Source organism: Pyrus communis, chromosome 17, assembly GCF_041283825.1.
Source record: "Pyrus communis isolate YQ-2024b chromosome 17, ASM4128382v1, whole genome shotgun sequence".
NCBI classification, from domain to species: domain Eukaryota; kingdom Viridiplantae; phylum Streptophyta; class Magnoliopsida; order Rosales; family Rosaceae; genus Pyrus; species Pyrus communis.
Genome location: NC_142581.1, coordinates 4754361 through 4760086, shown reverse-complemented (window position 1 = coordinate 4760086; position 5726 = coordinate 4754361). Strand labels below are relative to the sequence as shown.

At 36.1% G+C, this 5726-nt stretch overlaps 1 pseudogene across 1 annotated transcript; it reads left to right on the top strand.

Annotated features, from left to right (window-relative positions):
* The first annotated feature begins 3132 nt into the window (after nt 1–3132).
* On the top strand, nt 3133–5391 carry LOC137708121 (pentatricopeptide repeat-containing protein At3g02490, mitochondrial pseudogene; annotated as a pseudogene). The gene has a single exon (XR_015958663.1). The product of XR_015958663.1 is annotated as a pentatricopeptide repeat-containing protein At3g02490, mitochondrial pseudogene (transcript).
* The last annotated feature ends 335 nt before the right edge of the window (nt 5392–5726 follow it).

Sequence of the window (5726 nt, the reverse complement as noted above, 5' to 3'; positions counted from 1 at the left end):
TTATATCTTCATCTTTTACTTTTATTTTAATCCTCACTTTTATATTATTTCATGATATTAAGATAATTAAAATAATTAAAGTGTTGCTAAAAAGTAGTGGTATTTTGCTTATAAAAGTCAATTTAACGGCAATCAAGCGACGAGAGGGGGCGTTGAGAGGAAGCGAAAGGTGCAATAGCATAGGGCTTCAAATTTGAAGGGGTTCCTAAATTTTTGTCATTTAACATTATGTAATCATTTTATATATTTAAAAATTGCTTTTGTTAGCACTTTAAACCTCATTGTGCACTCCTCATAAGAATTTTTTTTTTCTTTCTAAACATAAGAACTTGGAGTACAATGAGAGTTTTTGAGTATCAATAATAACATCTTGAAAAGTGACAGTTTGTTAATTTTATAATAACAATGTTATATATTCAAGTGAACTTTAAAGTTAGAGGTCTGTTTTTTTTTTTTTTTTTTTTTTTTTTTTTTCTTTCTTTCTTTCTTTCTTTTCTTTTCATGTTTGGTTGTTTAAGATAAAATTGCTTTTGATTATTTAGTGAAAGTTATTGTTTGTAGCTCTTTTTATTTATCATTAAGGACATTTGTAAACATGCAATCAATGAGTGCCAAAGTTTGTTTTGATTTTTTTTTTGTTGAATAAACGATATTATCTACGCTAAAAGGGCTAAGTCTCACAATGGGCTAACAATAATATGGTTCGAATTCGCCTTTGGAGAGAATTGAACATAAGACCTCTTACATACAAGTGAAGATGAATACCACTTGATCGTAGTACTAAGTGGCTTTGTTTTAATTTAAGTGAATGTTTTCTAGTATCAATACATTGTCATATTTTTGTAAAACCTTATCTTAAAGAGGGTCCATTTTATAAATTTCATACATGACCCCCAAAATCTCAGAAACGATCCTGAAAGCGACGAAAGGGTGATAAGTGTTGTATTCTGTTTCATTCATGTTGAGTTATGTGCTTTATGTGAAGGGTACATCTGCAGTTTTGCCACTTCTATATAAATATTCTTTTTAAACATATGTGTTTTACAAGGTTTAAGATTTGACATAAAATATGTTTAAGAATTGAGTCACCTTAAGGAGAATGACTTACGTGATACAAGCATGAAAGAAGTTAGGATAATCAAAGTTTGGGTGGCTGGATTCACCTTGTGAAATAGTTTTCTAAATATGCAAAGATATTTCGAAGATAGAAAGCTCGATGGTACAAATAAATTTTATTAATTGAAACCTCAAAGCTATCTTCAATTAATTGAAATTGAGTGAAGAATTATGAGGGTAGAAACCCAGAAAATGAAAAAAATGAGCAATTTAAAATGATTTTTTTTAAGTTTACACACCCCTATGAATTAAACTACATATTCTTATGATTTGTGAAACAAACTCTAAAACTTCAGTACGTAAAATATTAAAACTGAAACCTTATGCCCCTTTTTTCATGAGTGAAAGTCAGAAACCAATAAATTGGGACCAAACACAATGAATTAAGCAAATACTACAACAACAAAAATTCATGTCTTCATCTAACTAATAAGATTGAAGGTTGGCTATAAAAAGTTGGCAAAGTCACTGGCTAATCTGGTGGCTGATTTTGGCTGAAACAATGAAATATAGATTTTAATTGCTACATGATTAATTTATGTGATGTTTTTTCTGTGCAGATATTTAAATGATCAAAACCAAATAATAACTAATCAATTAGGGTACGTGGTAGCAAAGGTCATTGAACTTTACCCCATATTTAGTTTTCGTCTCTGAACTCTTATATTAGTTTGTCCCATCCTCTAACTTAACCATGAGCTGCATGAATGGTCCTTCCATCAAATCTATCTTCGCTTCCACCAAATTTAAGGGTATAGTGGTCTTTTCATATAGAAAAATATTTAATTTATTTGAAAAAAGAAAAGAGCTTGGCTCATTAGAGTTAAGGAGGAGTTCCTTCTCAAAATTCCTTGCGGCCTATTTACAAAATTTTGAATTTCGGAATTCATTATTGATCAAATAAGATTAATTCATTCCCATAAAAGGATAAAGTTCAGAATTTTTGTTGGAACTAAAGAGGCCGAGACTGTATGAAGATGAAGTTCATTATTGATCAAATAAGATTAATTCATTCCCATAAAAGGATAAAGTTCAGAATTTTTGTTGGAACTAAAGAGGCCGAGACTGTATGAAGATGAAGTCTTGGCTAAAATGGAATTAAAGAGATAAGGGGAGAATATTTAGGTAAATGCCGAGCAAACACAGTCTCATTAGGACTCTACCTTGGCAGAGTTGTTTATCTTGGAAACCATTGTATAAATATAAGAGATTCTGCAACATGAAAAGTCCTTCAACTCAAACACTCTACGCGAAAACCCTTGCTCTACGTGAAACCTTTTTCACACCTCTAAGAAAAATACTAACCAACCTAACCCTTCCATCAACACATCTTCAGTTTAGATAAGTACCCAACACTATGTTGATAATTGATGACATCTTCAATTTGGATACGTAAACATCATTAGAACTGTAGATTCAAATGATTCAGCAACACATTCAATTTGGACAAGTAAACAACATTGCTTCTGGTCAGTTGGTTATCTATCTAAGTCTTGGTAGTTGAAGAGTTTCTAATGGGAACCGCTTATATTATAAATCACCAGATAAGGCCACCTCTGCAAAAAAAAAAAAAAAAAAAATCACTTAAACTAAAATCATTTAGTCAATTCTTAAGGAGTTTTGATCATAAGCGCAAAGTGTGAAAAGGTCACGAGATACTTTTGAATTTTTATTTTATCATTTAACTTAACAGAAAAGTTGACGGACTTAACGAAAAAGACTACTAGTACAACAAATGACGTAATTTAAGGACTGAAGAAACTATTAATAGAGTTTAGGAACGAAAATTAAACTCGTGTTATAGACTAGAGACTTTTGCTACAATTTAACCCAATTTTTTAATTTCAACTTTTTAATATGTGATCCATATTTGATTTTGTCACAGTTCAATGAATAAAATTTCACACGGACCATTTTAGCCAATTTAAAAAATTGAGGCTCATTTTTTAGTCGCCGATGTGAGTGGAAATTGAAAACTAAACGAGGTTATTTTTGGTATTTAACAAACTCCACAATTCTATCAAGAATACACTCTTCCAAAAACCCTAATCTGTCACAGGCGCAAATCCATCTATCGTCGCTACCTCAGCTGGAAAACCCTGATCCAAGCGATGAGACAGCAATGGCGTTTGCTTCTCCTCCTACCTCACCGCCGCCCTCCGCCGCACGAATTTATAAAGCCGTCGTACTATCAGGTAAACTCCCGACCCAATCTCCATTCACGTAGCTTTTTCACTTCGTTCCACACTGACAATCTCGACCCAAAGCTTTCACCTTCGCTGCCCATTTTCAATTCCCGATTCGCAAAATCGATAAACCCTAGAAACCCCTTGTCCCGCAGCCTCTCATCTGAGCCCGCACTCGAGCTTAAGGACTCCGATCAAGGAGTTATAGCTGATATTTTCGCTAGTCCTAGGGGTTCGGATGAGATTAGGAAAGAATTGGAGTCGAACAATGTTGTAATTAGCCATGAGTTGGTGCTGAAGGTTTTGAAGAGCCTCGAGTCGAGCCCCGATGTGGCTAGGAGGTTTTTCGATTGGGTTTTGTCGTTTGAAGGTGAGAGATTGAGCTCCAAGTCGTATAATTCGATGCTGAGTGTTTTGGGGGTTAATGGGCTTGTGAATGAGTTTTGGGATTTGGTTGATGTTATGAAGAAGAAAGGGTATGGTGTGTCGAAATGGGTGCAGGATAAAGTGTTGGAAAAGCTTGAGAAGGATGGGTTGGACGGTGATGCTGAGAAATTGAGAGCATTGTTTGCATCGGGATCTACTGACAATTCCCTGGATAAGATTTGTTCGAGAGTGTGTAAGATTGTTAGAAATGAGCTGTGGAGTGATGATATTGAGAGGCAAATACGGGATTTGAGTGTGGCGTATTCTAGCGATATGGTTAAAATGGTGTTGGAAAATCTTAGTACAGAGCCGGCAAAAGCACTGATTTTTTTTCGGTGGATGGAGGAGAGTGGGTTGTTGAAACATGATCAACGGACTTATAATGCTATGGCAAAGGTATTGGGAAGGGAAGATTGCATAGATAGGTTTTGGAAAGTTGTTGATGAAATGAGGAGCGATGGGTATGAACTGGAGCAGGAGACATATGTTAAAGTTTTAGGTCGATTTTGTAAGAGGAAAATGATGAAGGATGCTGTGGACTTGTACGAGTTTGCAATGGCTGGTTCAAATAAACCTTCGGTGCATTGTTGTACCTTTCTGTTGAGGAAAATAGCGGGTGGTAAGCAGCTGGATATGGGTCTTTTTTCTAGAGTTGTGAGGATTTTTGCAGATAACGGGAATGTGTTGACAGATTCAATGCTGAATGCAGTCCTTAAGTCTCTGAATGGTGTTGGTAGATATGGAGAGTGCAATAAGGTTTTCAAAGCCATGGAGGAAGGTGGGATTGTAGCTAGTGGTGGTTTGCAGAGTAGGATTGCATTCCGGCTTAGTAGTGCTGGCAAAAAGGGGGCAACAAGTGAATTCATTAGTAATATGGAAGCTTCTGGGCGTAGTTCGGATTACAAGATATGGTCATCCTTAATTGAGGGTCACTGTGTAGCTGGTGCTCTCGACAAGGCTTCCGATTGTTTCCGAAAGATGCTTGAGAAAGAGGGGGCTGCCTCTGCTGGTTATGCTTTTGATTTATTGGTAAATGCGTATTGCAGAAAGAACAGGGCAATAGATGCATACAAGTTACTCAACGATTCGGTCAATGAAAGGCAGCTCGAGCCATGGCATACCACATACAAATTGTTGATCAGTAAATTAATGGTTCAGGGTGGATTTAAAGATGCTCTGAATATTCTGGGTATCATGAAAAACCACGGATTTCCTCCTTATATAGATCCATTCGTTGAGTATGTATCAAAGTCTGGAACAGGTGATGATGCTTTAGCTTTTCTGAAGGCGATGACGTCAAAGCGATTTCCATCGACCACTGTCTTTCTCAATGTATTTGAAGCCTATTTTAAGGCTGGACGGCTCAGTGAAGCACAAAATTTCCTTTCCAAATGCCCAGGCTACATCCGCAACCATGCTGATGTTCTCGATCTATTCTTTTCTGCTAAATCTGGAGAACGTGGTGCACCCTCCGCGGTGGCTGCCTAGGCTTTGTTAGACTGTATCTTGTAATGTATTTCGCGAGGATAGTGTAGCAGAGCGTTTGTTCAAAAAATTTTGGCTTTGAATATTTCTTTTGCTCCTCTAATATTCTAATGATTCATGGAAGTATTTTCAACTGTTCTGGTGCTGGAAAATAAAATCAATGGTATTGAAGTTTCCATATTTTCCTCCTTTTTCTTTTCTTATGATAACATGTATGGCTATTACATCTCTGTTGAATGCTTACTTCTTGCAAAAGTCTTTAGCATCCCTTATATTTTCCAGATATGCTTTTGAAGCTCTTGGTCTTCTTTAAGAGGTTGCGGGAGAAGCAGTGGCGAATGTTTATGTAGGGAGTAAGATGCCGAACTCCTAAACTTTGATTCGTCTACAATGCTAGTCATTTTCTGGAGCTGATCGAAGACGTTTCCTCGCTTCATCTGAAAATCATCAGCAATAAAAGAGGACATCGAACTTGCCTTATGTTCTGCTATGGAAGTAAAGATAGGTAAGAGA